The following is a 21,259-nucleotide window of genomic DNA, read 5'->3' as shown; positions in this document are numbered from 1 at the left end:
CTTTGGCTTTTGGAGGTGGGACGTTGGGAGTTTTACAGTTTACAGATGATCAGCCATTACGACACACAGAATAGAGCTCCTTTAGTGGCAAGAGCTATTTGCCAAACTGACTTCCCCCGGATAAAATTACCAACCAGGCTGGTACCGATATTCATTTGACAGCACCTACCAAAGGCTGAGAGTGGAGAGAAGGGCTAAGAACCCTGATGAATAAATGCTATCCTTACCCTCTGGAAATTTGGATGAGAGGAAGAGTCAGATATTTGAATGTCTTTTTATTTGCAGTGTGTTTAAATGTCATCACAGGGCCACGATCAAATAAACGGAAAACTGTGTTCATTTGATCATGGGGGATAGAGGTGTTATCAGAGGTGGCTCCACAGAGTTGAAGATGTTTGAGCTGAACAACTCTCTCAAAAGAGGCTTGCGATGGATGTGGCTTGGGGGCCTCTAGGCACGAAATCCAGTAGTGTAGGAATACTTGTCTACCACACCCAGAGGTAGGGCGGAGCGTATGTGGCAAAGAGGGGACAAGAAACACAGTTGGAAATGTAGATTGGGCCTAAATAGTGGAGTTCATGGTATTTCATGATAAAGACTTTACTTTCTGGGGGTCTCTAACCTGTAGATTTTAGGACAATAGGAGACCACAGTTTTTATGAAGGAGGACCTGCCCATCCATATGGGCTTCCCAAGTGGTCCTAGCAGGTAAAGACCCTGCCCACCAGTGCAGGAGATGTAAGAGATGTGGTTTCGATCCCTGAATTGGGAAGATCCCCTGGAGAAAGGCATGGCAACCACTCCGGTATTCTTGCCTGGAGAATCCCATGAACAGAGGAGTCCAGTGGGCTACAGTCCATAGGATCACACAGAGTGGGACATGGCTGAAGTGACTTAGCATGCACACATAAATCCATATGCAGTGTAAGCCTCGTGTGTGGGTTTAATAATTAATATCACTAACAGAAATCAGTGCTTTCTCCCAAATATATGTAGCTGGTTGATATGATAATTCATCAACCCCAAATTCATTTAAAGTGTTACTAAATTAATAGTATCTTTTTGGTCACTGTGTATTTTTTTGATTAACAGATATTTAGAGCAAAATATCTATTGTTCACAGTTGGCAAAATTTTGGATTAAAAAATAATATTGGAAACCACCGCTGTTGATGACAGATAGCATGCAGTTTTTTGAGTTAACAAATGGGATTGGTTCTGGGGTCATGCTGCTCCAAATCTATTTAGCTGTGTGACTTGGACCAAGTTATTTGACCTCTCCAAACCTTAAAGTCCTTATCTCTAATAGTAACATGATAACATTTGCCTCTTTGTCATAAAGATGTATGAAAAGCATTAGCATAGTGCCAGTTGCATGAGATGTGCCCAGTAATGTCAGCTGTTTTCATTATTTCTGGTAGTCTGTGCAAATGTGTATTAGATCTGACCCAGGGTGGAGGACGAATTCCAAGCAGAGAGTTGTGAGACCTTTTGTTACTCAAGTGAGTAACAGTGGGGCTGGCATGGGCAGAGGGCAGCGGTATGGAGAGAATGGGAGAGTGAATGTCCACCTCAGGTGATGACGTGGAAAATGAGAGAACCCAGCTTCCATTCATGTCCAGAGCAATGGATGAGGTAGAGATTAGACTTCAGTGAACCTTGTTCCTGTGATTTCCTGGCAGTATATAGTGTGAATTATCTGGCAGGTTCCATAGCTCTTAGTTCGTAGGATTGATCTAGGTAAGAATTCACCTAGAATAAATTTTATTTATTAGTTTAATGAATTAATAAGCCCTCTTTGGAACATGTTAAAACTAGAATTAGAATATAAGTATCTTGCTTCATGATGATGTAGTATAACTCTGCAGTTCAGCCTATCCCCATCATAGCTTTCAAAGAAATGTATATAGGACAATAAGTGGCATAGTCCAAATTTTAAAAAATTGTTCTATTTGCATATTATTAATTATTTTTTGTCTGTACTTAGAAAAAAATCAAACAGGATAAATGTTAAGTGTTGTCTGAGAGATTTGTATTTTTGGGTCATTTTTGTATTTTCCAAAGTGAAAATATGCATTTTGGAAAAATATTTTTATTTTGTATTTGAGAATAGTTGATTAACAACGTTGCATTAGCTTCAGGTGCACAACAAAGTGGTTCAGTTATATTAATACATATACATTTTTATATTCTTTTTAAAATTCTTTTCCTGTTTAGGTTATTGCGGAATATTAAACAGACTTCTCTGTGCTATATAGTAGGTCCTTGTTGGTTTCTCGTTTATGTGTAGCAGTATGTACGTGTCAACGTGTATTTTTAAAGTGCTAAAAAGGGAAACTTTAAAAAGGACTGGATTGGAAAGGCTGAAGGGAATTTGCCTTCCCCATCTTTTTGAGAAGCTGTTTACAAACGCTAGTGGTAGTGGGTGCTCTCTCAAGTGTCTCGTTTCAGTCAGATGGTGTTCTCCTAAATCTGGGGAAATGGGGACCAGCTCATAGAGGTGGGCGGAAGTGAGAAACAAGAGTAGCAGTAGTACATGCTAATGGGCCGGTCAGAATGTGACTATTACATCTTATTGGATTATTTTTAATGTTAGAATCCAGGTGAAGACAAATGATTCCTGTTACTTTACCATCCGTTCTCAATGTGCAAATTCTCACACCTGGGTGTTGGCACACATGTGTGGGTACACGGTGAAGGGGTGCTGGGTGGTTGCCAGAAACAGCGACAACGCCAATCCAGGAATCAGGAAATGTGTGTGGGGGGGTGGTGATCTAGTCTCAACTCTGTTACTTAGTTTTATAGACTTAAGTCATTAACTTCCCTGAGCCCAGCCTTTTCATCTGGGAGTGAAGGATATCCATAACAGTTCTGACTACCTCACAGGGTTATTTTGGAAATCCATTTTGAACAGATTATAAAACCCCATACACATGAGAGTTGTTTTCAGTGCTGGCTTGGCCCTGCTTCAACACTGTGGTCGTGGGCAAGTGACTCAAGCTCTGCAGACCTGGCACCGCAAAACGAAGGCTACCGAGTCTTCACTTTTTGTCTTGAGACAGTGGAGACGGAGGTTCAGAAACAGTGGGTCAGAGGAGCATCACCTAGGGCAGTAGGTCTCAAACTGAGACAGCATCAGAATTAACTGGAAAGGCGTGTGAAACTGCCGAATCCTGGGCTCTGGGATTTCTGATTCCTCTGTTGGGACCTGGGAATATGCATTTGTAACAAAATTCCCTCATGATATCGATGCTGGGGTTCTAGGAACCATACTCTAAGGATGAAAGTGGGTATTCAGGTGGTGGGAGAACTGAATGCATTGTGAAAAAGCATCCAGTTGAATTTATTAATATTAATACATGTAATATATTAATAAATTGAGTTTATTAATATATACAAACACGTCCAATTGAATTTATTAATATTACTGTGATAAATTAGTATATAATATGAGAAATAATATTCAACACCCATATTATATATATATATATAATTTATTTAATAATATTCAATGTCTCCTCCTTCCCCCATCCACACACACCAAAATCGCCTGAACCAGACATTTTCTGAGACTCTTGGCTACTCCTGAATATTTGGTTCTCTCTAGATACCTCAGCCAGTAGAAACAAGAAGGGACTTTGGGATTAAGCAGTTCTCCCACAAGTAGCCTAAATAACATTGGCAGATCATCACTCTTCGGCATCCACTCCAACACAGAGATGCTTTTTCACACATGCATGTGCACCAGAGGCCAGTGGTGTCTTTTTTGCTCTGTTCTCCTTTTTTAAAAATTCAGTGAGTCAGCTAATTTTGTAGGAATGTCTCAAAGCTATTCCTGTAAAGCCAGCATTGGTAAATTGAAATAGAGGAAGCAGCGCTGATGAATGCAATCTTATTGAAATTTGATCTCGTAGAGGTCGCCCTAGATTCAGAGAGTTTGGACCGGATCCTTCCTACTCATCGCTTGTAGCTCCGTGGTGTGGTAAAGTTCATTCTGCTCACATGGTGTCTACTTTTTCAGCCAGGGTTAATTCTTTTGCTGGAGGGGATGAGTAAGAGAGAGAGTTAGCATTAATTGCTTCATCAACTGCTCATGTTAGTCATCTCCTGCTCGTCTTATTAATTCAACTGGAAGGAGGAGAAATGTTATCTCTGGTTCCAAGGCCAGCTTCAGTTAACTAGGATACTCCCTCAGAGGGACTTGTGGTCATGGTTTCATTCACTTATTAAAGGAATGAATAGATTGTGAATCTCATTATCCTAACATGTCTATACCTAAATATATTAACAGCCACATGTGACCTTGTGATGTTTATCATTGATCAAATGCCATAGACAGGAATGTGTTAACTCAGGATTATATTGATGGTGGTTGGTTTTCAAAAAAGAAAAAGAGAGGGATGTATTTAGGTTCATGCCTTCCCCGAATTCCCCTGTTTCCCACTTGATTAACTGAGGTGTGGAGGGAAGAAGAGGACAGTTTCCAAATAAAATTGCCTTCAGTTCTTTTCAGAGTGTAACTCAGTAGCTGTATTATTTTAAAACACAATTGTATGTCTGTAATTTTCTGCTCCTTACGTTCAGCTCATTCGCGTCTTCCTGTTTGGCTTGTACCTTCCCCTTCTGACTCAGTCTTCTCGATTTCTCTTCTCACTCGACCAGACCACTGTTCTTCCTCTGCCTTTGGCTTTTTCTTACTTGGCCTCCCTTGCACGGCTTTTTTTTTTTTTTTTTCACTGAAGCGCGTCTCTGTTCACTTTTTCCTTACGAAGAGCAGGGGTTATCCCCAGGCAGGTGCTCCAGATGGAAAGTACATCTTTATCTTAACTTAATAAATTCATTTGTATTCAGGAAGAGTTTATATACAGTGAAATGCACACAGCTTAAATGTATAGTTCAGTGAGTTTTGATAACTGGATATGTCTGTGTGGCTAGCACCTTATTCAAGATCCAGGGCATGTCCCTCACCCCAAAGAGAGTCTTTATTTCTCCTGTCTGTTAATCTCCTCCCCCTCGCCCCCTGCGCATAATCAACCACTGCTCTGATTTCTTTCACTGTAGATGAGTTTGGTCTATTCTTGAACTTTATACAAGCGAGATCATTCAGTAGGTACTTTTTTGGTATCTGCCTCCTTTTGTTTAACATATGATTTTAGAGATTCACCCACACTGTTGCATGTATCAGTTCAAAAAAAATTTTTTTTGACTAGTAGTCCACTGTGTGTGTGTGTATACTACAGTTTATTCATTCACTTGTTTATGGACCTTTGGGTTGTTTCTGTGTTTTGACTATTATGAAGACAGCAGCTGTAAATACTCTTTTGCAAGTCTTTTTGTGGACATATATTTTCATTTCTCTCTGGAGTGGAATTACTGGGAAACAGGTTAGGTGTGTAAGTTTATAAGAACCTGACTGTTTTCTAAAGTGGTTGCAGCATTTTATGTTCCCTCCCCAAGTATATGAAAGTTCCAGTCATTCCACATCCTCACCAGCATCTGGTCCACCCCCCGCCCCATTCTTTTTAATTTTAGCTATTCTAGTGGTTAAATGAAGTAGTATCACATGGTTTTAATTGCATTTCCTGATGACTCATGATATTGAGCATCTTTTTATGTGCTTTTCGGCCATTTGTGTATCTTCTTTTTTTGTAGTGTCTGTTTAAAATTCCTTGACAGTTTTTAAAATTGGGTTGGTTGCTTTTTTTTGATGTATTTAGTTCTTTATATATTCTGAATATAAGTTTTGTGTTTTTTTTTTTGGTCAAGTGTATGTATTACAACATTTCTCCCCAGTGTTTTGGCTTATCTTTCTTTTTTAAACTGTGTTTTTGGGTAAGCAGTTTTTAATTCTAATGAAGTCTCAATTTACCATTTTTTTAAGATAAATGTTTTTTCTCATGTCTTCGTGGAGCTTTTGCTTACCTTCTGGTTACTGAAATGTTCCCCTAAATTTTCTCCCAGAAGCTTTTTGGGTTAGTCTTAATATTTAAAGTTCTAACACATCTCAAATTAGTTTTAATGTATGGTGTGAGGTAGGGGTCAGGGTTCCATTTTTTTTCAAACATTTATTGAAATGTATCAAATGATTGAGGAAGTTTTCTTTCCTCATCAAATTACCTTAATGTCTTTGTCAAATATCAGTTGAGAATATTTGTTGTTTCAGGACTCTGTTTTATTAGATTGACGTGCATGCTAAACTTAGGTCAATACTGGGCTAAAACAGCTTCATGGTAACTCAGGTGTTGTGTATTCTCTAATTTTATTCTTCTTTTCAAGATGGTTTTTGGTGGTCCAGCTCTTTTAGAGCTCCATACACATTTTATAATTGACTTTAATTTTTTAAAAAGCCTTTGAGAAGTTTGTTTGGCTTGCATTGAATTATAAGGGATCAATTTAAGGAAAATAAGTATATTAACAATATTGAGACTTCCAATTCAAAAACAGCATATTTCTTTTTGTTTATTAATTTGTTTCAGTGATGGCTCCCTATTTTTGGTGCAAAGGAACTGCCTGTCTTTTGTAAAATGTAACTGCATTTTGCTTTTTTTTCCGATACTGTGATACATTTAATTTTTTAGAATTTCATTTTCAAATTACTTGATGTTATGTAAGGAAATACAGTTGATTTTTACTTTATTGACCTTATATTTGTGGACTGCTAACTTCATTTATGAGTGAGGATATATAACCACACTTTGTCTCTCACCTTACAGGGAAAGAATTTGCTCTTTTACTATGAAGTATGATGTTAACTATAACTTTTTCATAGTTGTCCTTTATCAGATTGAGGAAGCACCTTTTGTTTCTAGCTTTATTAGGGATGTTTGTTTTTATCAGCAATGGATTTTGAATTTTGTACAGTTCACTTTCTGCCTCTAATAAGATATCATATTGTTTTTCTCCTCTATCTGGTAAATTACATTGATTGATATTAGACTTTGAATCAACCTGGAGTTCCTGGGATAAGAACAAGTTATCATTATGCACAGTTCTTTTTACCTATTACTGAATTTTTTGCTGATATTTTATTGTTTTTACAAATATGCCCATTAAGAATTGTCTTTAATTTTTACCCCCGTGTAGTATTTGCTAGCTTTTAGTATTGGCGTTATGCTGCTCTTATAAAGTGTGTGCTCGAGTGTTCCTGTTTTCACTATTTTCTGAAAGCACTTCTGTAAGATTTTATTTCTTTTAAAAATAATTGGTGAAATTCGATAGTTGAAAACACTTGGGCCTGGAGTTTCCTTTGTGCAAAGGTTCTAAAAGTATTTAATTGCTAAAAGTATTTAATTTAAGTAAAAAATATTATACAGCAAAATGCCCTTTTTTGGTTACAGTTCTGAGTTTTAACACGTGTAGCGTTGCGTAATTGTCACTGCATTCAGGTTTCAAAGCAGGTATATCACTGTGTGCTGAGGATTTTGATAAGGAATTCAGTTTTCTTAACTGATAATAACCTATTTTTTTAGCAGAGTTTTCGTATATTTTTGGTTATGTTGAGGTAAAGTTTGTGTCCATTTTTCAAAAAATTGTTTGCTTCCTGTAAGTTGCCAAAATTATTGGCATAAAGTTGTTTGTAACATTTAATATTTGTAGGATTTGTAGCAATATCTGCTTTTCCATTATTATTATTTTGTTTTCTCGTTTTTGTAATTAGACTCGCTGGGAATTGAAGAATGAACTGTTGCCGATTTTCTGTTTCACTGATTTCTGCTCTTAGGTTTACTATTTCTTTCTCACTCCTTATTTTTGGCATAATTTTCTCTCCTTTTTGTAGATCATTTGATTTGAAATTTTTATTCTTTTCTTTTCCTAGGTGTACAGGTTCATACATTTCTAGAATTATTTCTTTCTCATGAATGCTCTTTAGTTTTTATGACATTTGTTCTAGAACTCTGGTAATTCTCCTTGTCTACAAGCCTGCTGTATGGGTATGGGCTTAATAGCTGTAGCCTGTTCAGGCTTCAGCCAAGGACTTAGGGTGAATTCTCATGTTTCAGCTGCACTGCACAGATTTTGATATATAATACTTTAATTGTTGCTTAAGTCAGTATTTGGTTATTTCTATTTTATTTCCTCCCCAGGTTAATAGTTAAGTATTTTAATTCCCAGAAATATTTTTAGCTTTCCTTTTTTCTTTTTCTTTTTAAATTTATTTATTTTTTAATTGAAGGATAATTGCTATACAGAATTTTTTCCTTTTTTTCTTGATTGCTAAATACGTTTTTAATTTACCTGATTTTTGCCATAATTTTGCCTTAAAATTTTGAGATCATTTTATTAGATGCATGTATGTTCATGATCATAAAATCCTCTTTATTGAGCATTCCTTTTGCAGGTATATAATATCCCTCATGGTCATTTTTATAACTTACATTCCATTTGTCTGATATTAAAAGTACTATCCTAGATTGTGTTTTTATTTTTGTTCATATTTTCTTTTTTATAATTCCTTATTTTCAATGTTGGTTTATACTTTCACTTTAAAGTGGTTCATTTCCCCCACTACTTATTGTATGTAGTTTAAATGTAATGTTGTCTCTGTTAGTTACTGACTTTACACCCAATTTCACTTATTTAAATTATTTTTATTAAGACATTTTAGCCTTGCTACTATGTTTTCTACTTGCTATTTGCTTTTGCTTCTTTTTTTTTTTTTTTTTTTTTTAACTGCTTTCCTTCCTTTCTTTGGATAGACTGAATTTTCTTTCGCTAGTTTTGAAGGAATATATTTTATTTTATTCTTATCATGTTTAACCTTATGTTTCTATAAACTTAGTTTTCTCTAAGGCTTATCAATAACTTCTCTGTTCCCCAAATCACTCCACACTTCATAACCATTAGACTTTTCCTGCCTCAGTCTGAGATTTTCCCCCTCCTGAGACTTTACTACCTTCTTTCCTCCAAGAGTTCCCGGAATACTTACATTAGTTAACGGGCATAACTCTAAGATGATTCAACCTCTAGTCCATGCAACTTCCCCATCTTGTTGGGAACCAGAAGTGACTGGTACTTTAAGAAAGTTTATTCTTCTGCAGAGTGGACTGTTGAATTGATGGGGGTGATTCTGGGGACAGAGACACTACCTAGGGGTCCCAGCGTAATAGTCATGAGTTTCAGAGGTTTCTAGTGAAGACAATGGCTGTCAGAATGGGTGTGTTGTGTAACAATCAGTAGGTCTTCTCATATGTGAGAGAAAGAGGGGGTGATGGTGCTAAGCATGAATGGCCAATATATTAAATTTCTGTTTGTTTTTTTTTTAGCCCTATCCCCTTCTTGAATTCCAGTTACATGGTTTCTTATCAGGGTTAAATGAGGCAAAATGTAAAAGACACAACATATATCCTGATATGGAAATAATAATTTAGAAAAAAAATTAAGTAATTAAAAAAGTGCCCACTTCCACATTTCTGTCTCAGATGACTGTATGAATGGGCATAGGGAAGCTCAGGTGACTTAGAAGGAACAAGTGTTTTGCTTTTTAGTTTGAGTCGTTGCTTTTTTTTTCCTTGCAGAAGGCAGGGGGAAATGTATTTATTTTTATTTATTTCTTGTTGTTTTAAATTTGGGTCATCAGTAGGACATCTAGATGGCAGATAATTGAGTATATAATTCTATATAGAGAGAGCTGATAGGAGAGAAGGATTTGAGAGTAGTTTGTAAAGACCCTATAGGGGGTCTTCCAGGAGAAGGTGATAGGGTCCAAAAGAATAGAGATCCCTGTTATTAAATTGTATTACTTAAAAAAAATTTTTTTTCTATTATTATTATTTTTTTGGCCGCACCATGTGGCATGTGAGATCTTAGTTCCCAGACCAGGGGTTGAACCTGTGCCCCCTGCATCAGAATATTAACCACTGGACCACCAAAGAAATTCAAGAGTAGAGATCCTTGAAAAAAAAAACATGGATAGGAAGGATTTGGAGGATGGAAGATGCATCAGAGAAAATAGAGGACTGGATTCCTAACCCGGTTCCGACACTGACTGGTTTGCTTAACCTTTTGAAAAGCACCAAATCCCTTCAGGGGCTTCTCTTTCTTTTGAGCCCTTTTTTTTCCTTTCCTTCCCCTTCCCGCCCCTCCATTCTTCATTAATTCAAATATTTTTCTTGAATCCTCATTATATGTCAAATTTTGCTGTAGGTCCTGAGCTTAAAGCATCAGATAAGGTGTGGTGGGCTTTGACCCCTGTGCTGACATCAGGCAACAGATTCAACCGTTACTCTCTGTTAAGCATTGTGGTACCTGTGTGTTACAAAACCACAGAGCAGGGGCATCTAAATTAAATTGAAGGGACTTCCCTGGTGGCCCAGTGGCTAAGACTCCATGCTCCCAATGCAGGGGGCTTGGGTTTGATACGTGGTAAGGGAACTGGATCCCACATGCTGCATGCTGCAACTTAAGACCTGGTGTAGCCAAATGAATAATAAAAATAAATATTTAAAAGTAACTAGGTAAATAAAACACAATAGTTCTCTGTAAGTTTATTAAGAAAAATAAATCGGATCGAAGGAAGGAAAAGGGGAGTGTGAGAAGGCTTTCAGGACACGTGTCCTTCAAACTAAGCTTCTCAGAATGAGAGATAGTTTAGACAAGCGTATGCAAAGTAATTTAGGCAGCGTATGCAAAAAGGAGCAAAACAGTGCAGAATGGTATACAGATGGGCTAAAGAAGCTGTTGAAGTCAGGCTGGCCCGACTGCCTCAGAGAGGTTCAAAGTCTAGGGCAGGAGGGGTCTGGTAGGCCAAACCCAGAAGTTTGGGTTTTATCTAGGATGGAATGCAGATCCACCGAAAAACTTGAAACAAGGATATGAAAAATCAGGTGCGTGTTTTAGAAATCCCATTATTGTAGTGGGCATTTGCTGTGATAAGGGACCAGGTGGTGAGCTGGGAGCCCAGAGAAGAAACAGTTCTAGAAATTCAGGTGACAGAGGAATGCTTACTCAACAGCCATGAAGCACCTGCTTCGTGCTCATCCCCGGCCTGTGTGCTGGTCATCCCACCTGGCCCCACGGAGACAGGTCCCTTGTTCTCAGAGAGCTTGGAGTGATGGTGGAAGGAGTGGGTAGATTGGAGAGGTGGAGATGAGACAACATCCAGAGGACTTGGTGACTCATCAGACGTTGGAGGTGAGTGAGAGGGAGGAGTTTGTGGTTTGGATTACTCGGTGGATGATGATCCCATTCACTATGGTGGGGGACCCAGCAGAGCCCAGCAGAACCTCCAGGCAAACGTGTCCAGCACGTAAATAGATCCAGACCTCTGGAGGGACCTCTGCAACTTGTGTGCGTCCTCAGTTGCGAAGTGGTGTCTGACTCTTTTGCAACCCCATTGACCGTAGCCCACCAGACTCCTCTGTCTGTAGGGTTCTCCAGGCAAAAATACTGGAATGAGCTGCCATTTCCTCCTCCAGGGCATCTTCCCCCCGCCAGAGATCGAACCTGTGTTTCTTGTGTCTCTTGCGTTGGCAGGTGGATTATTTACTACCGAGCCACCTAGGAAGCTTACTGAATGAAAGAAGTGAACTAGGTGTTAAACATACTTGATTTTGTTCAGGTCCAGGATTCAGTTTCAGTCTCTACTATGGTTGCTTCCCTGAGAAGCAGACTTCTTTACATATCTCCCATAACTTAGTGTGCAGCTGGGCAAAGCAGGAGGTTTAGTTGTTTTAGGTACATCTGGGGTCCAGTACCATTAATTTCATTACTCACCCTTCATCCCTTCACCTTTCCAGCCCGGGAGTGAGCTCACTACTTGATTTTGACTTGTTGTGTAGGTTGCTGTGGGCAGTGGTTGTATTCATGAGTGCTTGTAGGGGTTTTAGGATGATCTGGCCCTATTTATGTATTTTACAGATAAGAGATGAGGCCTGGGGAGGTTTGGGGACTTTCAGAGTATGAGCAGGGCTGAGATTAGATCTCCCAGTTCACTGGTCTCTCTGCCACTGCCTTCATCACCCTCCCTCCCACTTATTTGATTCACATTGGAGTGCTTACAGATCCAGGCAGAAATGCTCTTAGGTATATATTTGTGCAGAAGTTTGGAAATGACTAAGCCTGTGTATGTAACTTTGAGACTCTGTGTAAAGCCTGTCAAGAAGCATTGGGTCATTCTAGCTCTGATGCAGAGAGACATGTCCTTGGTGTCACAGTTAGATGGGGCAGCTCCCTGAGTGCACCCTGCTTCAGGGTGCCCTCCAAAGGCTCCCTGGAAGGCGTCGTTTGACCCCAGGTAGAGAATCACCTTGCACTGCTACTTCAAAGAATAAAAAGAGTGCAGAAACTACCGAACTGAGTGTGGGAAGCCCTTCTTGTTGGTAAGAGTTTCAAGTGCTAGAGAAGGGATGTGTTGAAAGGACATTTACTTTCATCAGCTCAGAGCATCTGTTTTTTATTCTTTAAAAAGAAGCAACACCTCAAATTATGGCAGTCCCTAGGCAAGTAAGCACTTGAGATTTTGATCTGTACAGATTCTTCGACGGAGCGCCTCGCAGGAGCTTTTAGTAGTGATTTGCAGCGTTTGTCTAGCTCTGTAGAATGACAGCCCGTCTTTGTGGGGAAGGGGAGAGAGAGGCAGAGACGGCTAAGGAGCCACTCTGTGAAACAGCAAATAAGCCATTTCTCTCAGATGCGGGTAAAAGTGGAAACTGGGCTTAGCAGGCCCCAGAGACCAAATTAAAGGAGATAGGAAATGGAAACTCAACTCCGTGTTTTTCATTTTCAACTCGGTGCCCACCTTCAAAACATTCACTCAATGTGGGCTTCGTCACAATTTTCCCCCCTCTTTGATGCAGATTTCTATTTTCTTATTGTGGTAAAATGTATAGAGCATAAAACTTGCACATTCTTCACGTGCAAAGTGACACCGGGAGCATCACAGTGATGGACATCACCCCCACCCTGTCGTGGTAATTATTATTTTAGGCCCAGGTTTCCTAAATGAAGCAAATTGACAGTTAGGGTGGTGTCACCCTTAACCCCAGGGCGAAGCATAACCACCGTTAAGAGTCAGTCTCCCATCTCTTTTTTCCCTTATTCATACGGTTTTGTTCAAGCCTAGTTGCAATATCGTTCATACTGTTCATAAAGAGAATTTTCGAACTGTTAGGGAATTTAAAGATGCTTCATTCCATTTCCCCCGTTGTTTAGGTTAAGACCTGAGTGACCAAAAGTGGCAATGGCTTGCATAGCTGGACAGTAGCCAAGCTGGGTCTCCCTCTGTCCTGGGCAGCTCTGTCTTTAGTTTCAAAATTGTTATAAAAAATTCATCTGTGGTTTATTTTTAGGGTCATCTTCCTTCTCTTTCTCTCTCTCTCTGTGTGGTTTCTATGTCTGGATTTTTTTTTTTTTAAGTGGCGTCTTTAAGCAGGAATTTGTTTTAAACAAGAAAATCACAACATTCATGCCATTCCCAGAGCTTATCACCCATGACTGAGACTGTGAATTCTCTCCCTTTTTGTCTCTGTCCAGATATTCTAAATCCAGGATGTTACTTTCTTTTTTTTTTTTTTTAACCCCCATTTGTTTTGCTGAGTGTAGTGAAATCAGAATTTAAAGGTGATTGTCATTTTCCCAAGATGAGTTGTGTGTTTTTTTTTTTTTAAGCCAGTTTCTTTTCCTTCTTAAGATCTGTTTTCCACTTTGAATTAGGTGGAAACTCAGGGAAGTGGAGCCCTGCAGCTAAAAACCGACCATCTGCTGACCACTTTACCCCCTCAGGGTCGACCTTCCTGTATGATCCCTTTCAAAATCCTTTCCAGCTTCTAAATTCCTATCAGCAAGGAGTTAGGGCCTGGTCCTGCCCACGCTGGAGGTCTGTGGGAGGTGGTTAGGAAGCCAGAGGAGAGAGAGAGAAGCCGGGGTATATTGTTTGGGTCGGCCATGGCAACCGCAGCAGTAAAAAGGAACAGGACTAGTTTTGTGCTGCTCTGTAGATGGCCAGGATTCAGCGCTTATCTCTGGACTTTCTGCTCGGCACCAGACAACCTGATCTCCTGGTAAGCTCAGACTTGGCTCTCTTCTGCCCGTCTTTGATCACATCCTCAAGCAGGAATGGACGTGGGGAGGGAGTCCAGAACACACTGAGACGAGTACCCAGCAGAAACATAGTGACCACAGAGGCAGAACGGGGAGTGTTTTCTCGTCCGTACCCCAGATACAGAGAGAAGTCCCTCTCCAGGCCCTTGGTTGAGCGCCTTCAAAGAGTGTATGTGCAAGTGACCAGCTAGACCAGCAGGGAGGGCGCAGCCAGGAGGGAAGTGGGGAAAGACCCCAGCCCGTGTACAGTCAGGGAAGCTGAAAGGCGGGACCTGCCTGCCACCTGCGGTTCACCAAAATGGGATTGCAAAGGAGAGTGGGAATCCAGAGTAAGCCCCTGTCGCTGAATAATAGCTTGTTTTGCCTTGAGTCAGAATGGCTTTTCTTTTCATTCAGCAGATCATTTTTGGTGTCATTCAGTGTATTTTAAGCTGTGTGTTTCATCCAAATCAGATGAAGAATTTTTATTTTTTTTCAACCCTGTACTGTGTTGCTTCCTCCTGGGCAATGTAACGTATACATGTCATTTTATTGCCGATGAGCAACATCTAGGTGGTCAAGTCCTGAAGTTTGAATGTTGTTTCTGCTAAGGGGCACCGGTGATTCTTATTCAAAATTGGGCAAGTCTGACATTTCATTTGGGGAAGTCTAAGGAAGTTGGTGAGGGCTTCTGTTAATAAAAACAAGTGCCTCTTTTTCTCCTTATCACCTCTCACTATCTGCTTGGCTGGCTCACGCAGTGTGGTCTGGCTTTAGTTCTCCCTGGAAGTCACATTGTGCTTTCAGAGCTCTCTTTTACTATGACCCACAAACAGTGTTCAGACTTCACTCTAAGGAGCCAAAGGTAAAAACCACGAATAAACAGGGCAACAACATCTCTGCTTTTCTGACTTCAGCCCTCCTTGAAAACCACTTGGAATCTGCCTCTGAATTCAGAGAGATGTGTTCATTTTTCCTTCTGCTTTCCTATCCTCACCTACTGTGTTCCGCTGCCCTTTTATTTTTATTCTTTTCATAGTCACCGACAGGGAAATAGTTACTCAATTTGTCAAAGGCTGGGTGGTGAGGTCACAGATTCTGAGATTAGCCTGTAATTTGTAACAGTTTCAGACAGTTGACAGCAAGATTTTGCTTGCTTATTTCTGAGCTGTTTTCCACAGTCTTTTCGATGCAGTTTAATAGTGAGTAATAGAGGTGTTCCTTTCTGTTGGGGAGGTGCTGTACACAGCAGATCAGCAAACACAGGAGAACTTCAACAGGCTCGTCATTTCTTGTCCAGTGGTGAACCAAACATTGCATAAAACAAAAATGGGGCTTTTTTTCCGGAAAATCAGATATTAATAATTTCTGGACAGACATGGTGTTGCATGGGTTACATTTTGAAAAATTCTTTTCTGGATGTGTTTTCTTGACCTATTTGAGCTTTGCTGCCTTTAAAAAAATTTAGCTTCATTGAAAAGGCAGGCCGTGTTAAACGCTATATTGTACTTTACTGAATTGGAAGGACAGTCATAGAATCAGAATCTTAGAGCTGAAAGAGCTTTAATCTATCCTCATGTTCTAATTTCACAGATGAGAAATCTGAGGCATAGAGAAGTTAAATGATCAACCCCACAACACACAGCTTGTGTGTATTCAGTCTGGGACTGAAAAAAACCATCTCTCCAGAGACACCTGGATGAGTGTTTTTTTTCTTCATTGGATGTAGCTTTTTAGCTTCAGTTAGGATTTTTTTTTCGTTATTGAGATGATTTTTTAAAATAGATTGGCCTTGAAAATTTATTATTTTTGCTTACTTGAAATATGTCTATGTTATCATATAACATGGGAAATGTATACACAAACGCTGCAGAGATTTTAACGGTGCCATAGCCATTAGGTGTTTAATCCTCTCTGGAAAAAAGTTGATTTGTTTAAGAAAAGCCCAGTGTTGTGTTAAGTATAGACTTGGAACAATAAAACATCACCTCCTAGGTATTGGGAATGAGAGTGGGAGGGGTAGGGAGTGGCCGGTCCTGTGGGCAGGTCAAACACATTTTTGTTCTAGCCTCTCACATGTTAACACAATAATTTATCAGAGAAGGCCTTCTTCAGCGGGACTCACTAATGATAGAGTGATGTGTTGAGACTTGAAGGTTCTAGGCACTGCTCGAAGGAATAATGAACACAGTCTGCAGTGCAAGTGAAAATTTAATCACTGAGAAGTGGAACCGGTTGCCACTTTTGTTTGTTGGCTGGGTCTTTTTCTCTTTCATCATTGTTTAATTTTTTTTTTAACTGGGGAATAGTTGATATATAATTTTCAAATGTACGACACAGTGATTCACAGGTTTTAAAAGTTATACTCCAAGAGGTTGTAGTTTTTCTCCCCTGCCCCTCCCCCGCTTGTTCCCCCTGTGGCATTATCTCTGCTGTGACCTTGGGACAGATGGTTGGGGTGGGCAAGTACACGCTCCTGGTGCTCGGAGCAGTCAGGAAGCATCGCGTGAGATGTGTGTGCAGCACGGCCCTACAGACTCAGGAAGGGACCTCGTTCTGTACCTTGGGCAAAACTTCCCAGGGCCTGGGGGGTCTCTTCCTAGTGGTTGAAGCTATTTATTGATGAGAACGGCACACACTGACTCTCAGGACTTGATTATTTATTTGCACTATTTGTACTTGGGTGTTGTGAAGAGACATGCTGTTTACTCCATGTGTGGCTTTGTTAGAAGTGGGTTAAAAATTTGGAAGGAAGAAGTCTTTGGTCCCTTTGGGAAGGCACAGGTTGGTCATTTCTCTACAGAGAGCAGCACCCGGTGAGTAAATTAAAAACATCTGAAGCTAATGAAACTCTGATGGGCTTCCACTGTGGCTCAGTGGTGAAGAATCTGCCGGCCGATGCAGGAGATGCGCGTTCGAGCTCTGGCTTGGGAAAATCCCCTGGAGAAGGCCATGGCAACCCACTCCCGTATTAATTGCCTGAAGAATCCCATGGACAGAGGAGCCTGGTGGGCTGCAATCCATGGGGTCACAGGAGAATTGGACATGACTGAACGACTGGACACGCAAACACGCTGATGCAGTCAGGGGAACACTAGCCTAGGCCTTGAGGCCAAGATCCTAACAGAAAGTGAGGTGGAGATGAAAACAGATCAGTCCTGTGCTCATTCCTTTCCTAACTGAAAAACCTAGAGCAAATTATGGAATATTTTGGAGCCTCAGCTTTCTTCACCTGTAAAATGGGGATAATAATTCCTGCCTCACTGGTGCCTTCTGAGGATGCAATCTGCTGACATCTGTGAACCCCTACACAGTACCTATACTCTCAGTGGTGGACCTCTGTATATATAGGGTTTTTTCCCACTCTTTATAGCTCTCTGCCTTGATTCATCCACTGTGAAAAGCATATGCTTCGCTAGATGATCATTAAGCACTATTTTGGCTCTTTTAACCAATAAATTATCCTCTTGATAACAACCCCCTCCAAAAAATATTGAAGATTAAGCCCAGTGGGAGTTTTGTTTCTTTTATGAGAGATTTGGGGAGTGAGGGGCAACTGTAGGGAAAAATAATTATAGAAAACAAAGGATAAGAATTTTAAGCTAATAAGGACCTACTGTATAGCCCAGCGAACTCTATACAATACTCTGTAATGGCCTATATGGGAAAAGAATCTAAAAAAGAGTGCGGATATGTGTGCGTATAACAGATTCACTTTGCTGTACACCTGAGACTAACACGACATTGTAATCAACTATACCCCAATAAAAATAAAAAAAAAATTTTTTTAAAAAGGAAAATAAATTAGGCTAGCTTTCCACAGATTACCACCATCTCCCCTCCCCCAAAATTTAAGTGCAAAGAAGCGGCTAATAAAAGCTCTAAAATACTTTTAGTACAGAAAAAGAATGGAAAAAGTGTTGTTAGAAAGATGAATAAACAGCTGTATTCTATATAGCATCTCACGAACTTTTTTGAGATGGATTTGAAGGGAATTGAAGGCTTGAGAAGGGTCTTCAAGGAGTCAAAAAGTTAATAGATATTTAAAGAAGTGGAGTTTGTAACAATTTGATGGATGGTAATGATGGATTTACTTCTTCTTAGAATTATTTTGTCCTTAACACTTAATAATACAGTCTTCCTTTGGTATCCATGGGGGATTGGTTCCAGGGTTCCTCAAAGGTACCAAAATCTGAGGATGCTCAAGCCCTATCAACCTGCTCTTGGTTGAACCCAAGGATGCAGAACCCATGGATAGGGAGGCCTGACTATACCGTCGCTAATAATATGTTAAGGAATTTTCCTGATTTGTAATCTGAAACAAAATTATCTGATGTATATGCTGCAATGGAAGTTCACTTAATAAAATGCATCGATAGGTATGCTAGTTTCACGGACTTCCATTCCTCACCTCGCTGAGGCATTTCCACTTTAAAATGGTGATGTTGGCACTATATAAGCCCAGGGCAGTGTCCTCCAAGAGTAAATAAGCCATGCCAAAATTTCCCTAAAACTCTTATTAATGGAAGTATCATATCCACATAGCAAGGATGTTTAAGAGATGAGCTGGCAAAGTATTACACTAAAAGCATCCCTAGTTTTTTTTTCCTCTCTTAGCTTTTAGAATCAAAACCATATTTTTATTGAAAACAAGAAGGGGAGAGAACTCTTCACATTATTCTTGTGAGAGGTGTCAGAATTCTCTGGGTCCACCTAAAGCTAAGGGCTTTTACGACAGCTGGACTTCTGAGCAGTATAGATTTGCAAGTAAATTCCTTTCCTTCAAATGTTCCTCTCCACAAGAGAAGGCAAACCCATTACTTCTTTAGAATTTCTTAATGATTATTCACTTTTGTTCTTACTTCAGATTTCCCTAGTAAAGATTTAAATATTTAATTTTGTGTACTCCTGGAATTAACTGCTTTCAGATATAGTATATTGACTCAGAATATTTAAATACATCAAGTGCTGACTTTGTTAGAAGGGAAAAAAAAAAAAAAAACCTCAACGTTTTCAGGCAGAAATCAATGCAAAATGCGGTATGCTGCCTCTGCTGCTAAGTTGCTTCAGTCGTGTCCGACTCTGTGCAACCCCATAGACAGCAGCCCACCAGGCTCCCCTGTCCCTGGGATTCTCCAGGCAGGAACACTGGAGTGGGTTGCCATTTCCTTCTCCAATTCATGAAAGTGAAAAGTGAAAGTGAAGTCACTCAGTCGTGTCCGACTCTTCGTGACCCCATGGACTGCAGCCTACCAGGCTCCTCTGTCCATGGGATTTTCCAGGCAAGAGTACTGGAGTGGGTTGCCATTGCCTTCTCCCAAAATGCGGTATAAAGTTTCCTAAATAGAGTACAGTAGAGTGAACATAATTTAACTTTCTTCTTGGAGATTTATTGTCATTTCTCTGAAGTGATTACACTGATATAGTAGAGTCATGCATGAGGCCCCAGAAGCTCATAATTCTTGGTGATGCCATGGCCTCTGCCTTATCCACTTTTCTTGGTTGTCATGTCTTAAAGCTCCTTTCATTTGCCTGTATCTGATCGGTTGTAAACTTAAGGGAAACCAGATAAGCAAGCTTATAAAATTACTGGGCTGGATTGTATACCCTGATTCTAACCCCTGACTCTCTCCAGCTATTCAGTTTGGCCCAAGGCAGTGCTGGCCACGTTCTCTGTGGTGGAGGCTGAGAGATTCAGGAAGGACGGTTCCCAGCTAAATTGGGCCATTCATATATAAAGTAAGGGCTGTCTGTGTGCATGACATTTAAAAATTTTAGTAACAGCCCGAAACGGGCATTGGATAAAATAATAAAAATAAATATGATCACCTCTCTGCTTAAGCCATTTACGATTCAAGACAAAGCTGCTAGTAAGACATCGTATAGGACTTCATTGCTTTTACTGCAAGGTATACATAAAGGCCTGTTAAGGTATAGACCAGGAGCTTCAGAAGGGATGTCAATGCCAGCAGGTCCCAGAGTGCTGGATTTGTCCCACATGCCTGGCTGGGCATGGGGTACGTAGGTAAATACCTGGGAGACTGGTGACTTAGAGAAACTCAGGGCATTTGTCTTCAGCCTCTGTGATCCCGGGCAGCAGAAGAGATCTGAATAGTATGGGTTTGCTAATGCTGCTTCTAGTCAGCTCCTTTTAGCCGAGGGAGGAGTAGCTGAGGATTTTTATGCACACACCAAAATACTTACTTGGCTCATAAGACAGGTAAGAAGACAGAGTGATAATTTATACCTTGTGGAGTTTTTCTTAAGTGTATTTTCCCTGTAAGTAGAAACAGTAGTTTATAAATGGATCCTTTTCAGAAAGATGATAAGTCATGCCTTGGGAACTCAGAACATTTCTCACAGAGTGTGTGTGTGTGATAGCGGGGTCCCAGGAAAGTCCACAGAGTACCCTGATGACCATAGGACCATGGCCATCACAGTCTTCACGGAGATTGGAGCCCGGGAGCCCATTGTTTAGTTGCTAAGTTGTGTCCGACTCTTTGCAACCCCATGAACTGCAGCCCGTCAGGCTCCTCTGTCTATGGGATTTCCCAGGCAGGAATACTGGAGTGGGTTGCCATTTCCTTCTTCAGGGGAATCTTCCTGACCCAGGGATCAAACCCACGTCTTCTGCATTGGCAGGTGGATTCTTTACCACTGAGCCACCAGGGAAGCCCCTTAGCTGGTGGTATATGACTCTGAAGAGTGGTCCTCATGGTTTGTAGGAGAACAGTGAAAAATATGAGTAGAAGCAGGTCATTATTTAACTGATAAAGTGAGTGAAACTGGCAGACAGCCTGATGGGAAGTGAACTCACTTTTACTGAAGTGGGTCCAGAGAGCCCAACTAAGAACAGGAAGGAAGTTAAAGGTAAGGAGAGTTGGACTCCACTTGGGGAGGAATGTTCTAACATCAGGACTGCCTTAAAATAGAACAAGCTGATTGAAGAGGTAATGAGACCTCTGTCACTGGAGATGTTCAAGCAGAGGTGGGAGGACCTCCTTAATTCTCCAAAATTCTCCAGAGGTAAGCCGTCTGTTGAACAGAGGGTTATAATGGATGACTATTCCTTTTTCTCCCAGCACTGAGATACAGGACTTAAGGCGCATTTGTGTCCCAGTTTTTAATTGGAAAAGATAACGTAACAGCATTGTAGTAATTTTGACAAAGGCAAATAGCCATACCCCTAATATGGTCTAACTTTTTGTTTGTGTATTATGTTCCTTGTTAGCATACACATAATT

At 40.2% G+C, this 21,259-nt stretch overlaps 1 protein-coding gene across 14 annotated transcripts in view; it reads left to right on the top strand.

Annotated features, from left to right (window-relative positions):
* Window positions 1-21,259, top strand: part of ATXN1 (ataxin 1) — a 405,519-nt gene that overhangs the window by 49,925 nt on the left and 334,335 nt on the right. Inside the window, exon 1 of one of the 14 annotated variants that reach the window (XM_006079295.4) lies at window positions 8,694-13,996. The exons of the other annotated variants lie outside the window; for them this stretch is intronic. The gene's annotated coding sequence lies outside the window, so the exon portion shown is untranslated. Of the gene's footprint in view, window positions 1-8,693; window positions 13,997-21,259 lie in introns of those variants that run through there. 14 annotated transcript variants of the gene reach the window in all.

The sequence above is a fragment of the Bubalus bubalis genome, chromosome 2 (assembly GCF_019923935.1).
Source record: "Bubalus bubalis isolate 160015118507 breed Murrah chromosome 2, NDDB_SH_1, whole genome shotgun sequence".
Lineage (NCBI taxonomy): Eukaryota > Metazoa > Chordata > Mammalia > Artiodactyla > Bovidae > Bubalus > Bubalus bubalis.
The sequence above is the reverse complement of the archived record's forward strand: the minus strand, read 5'-3'. Positions and strand labels throughout refer to the sequence as shown.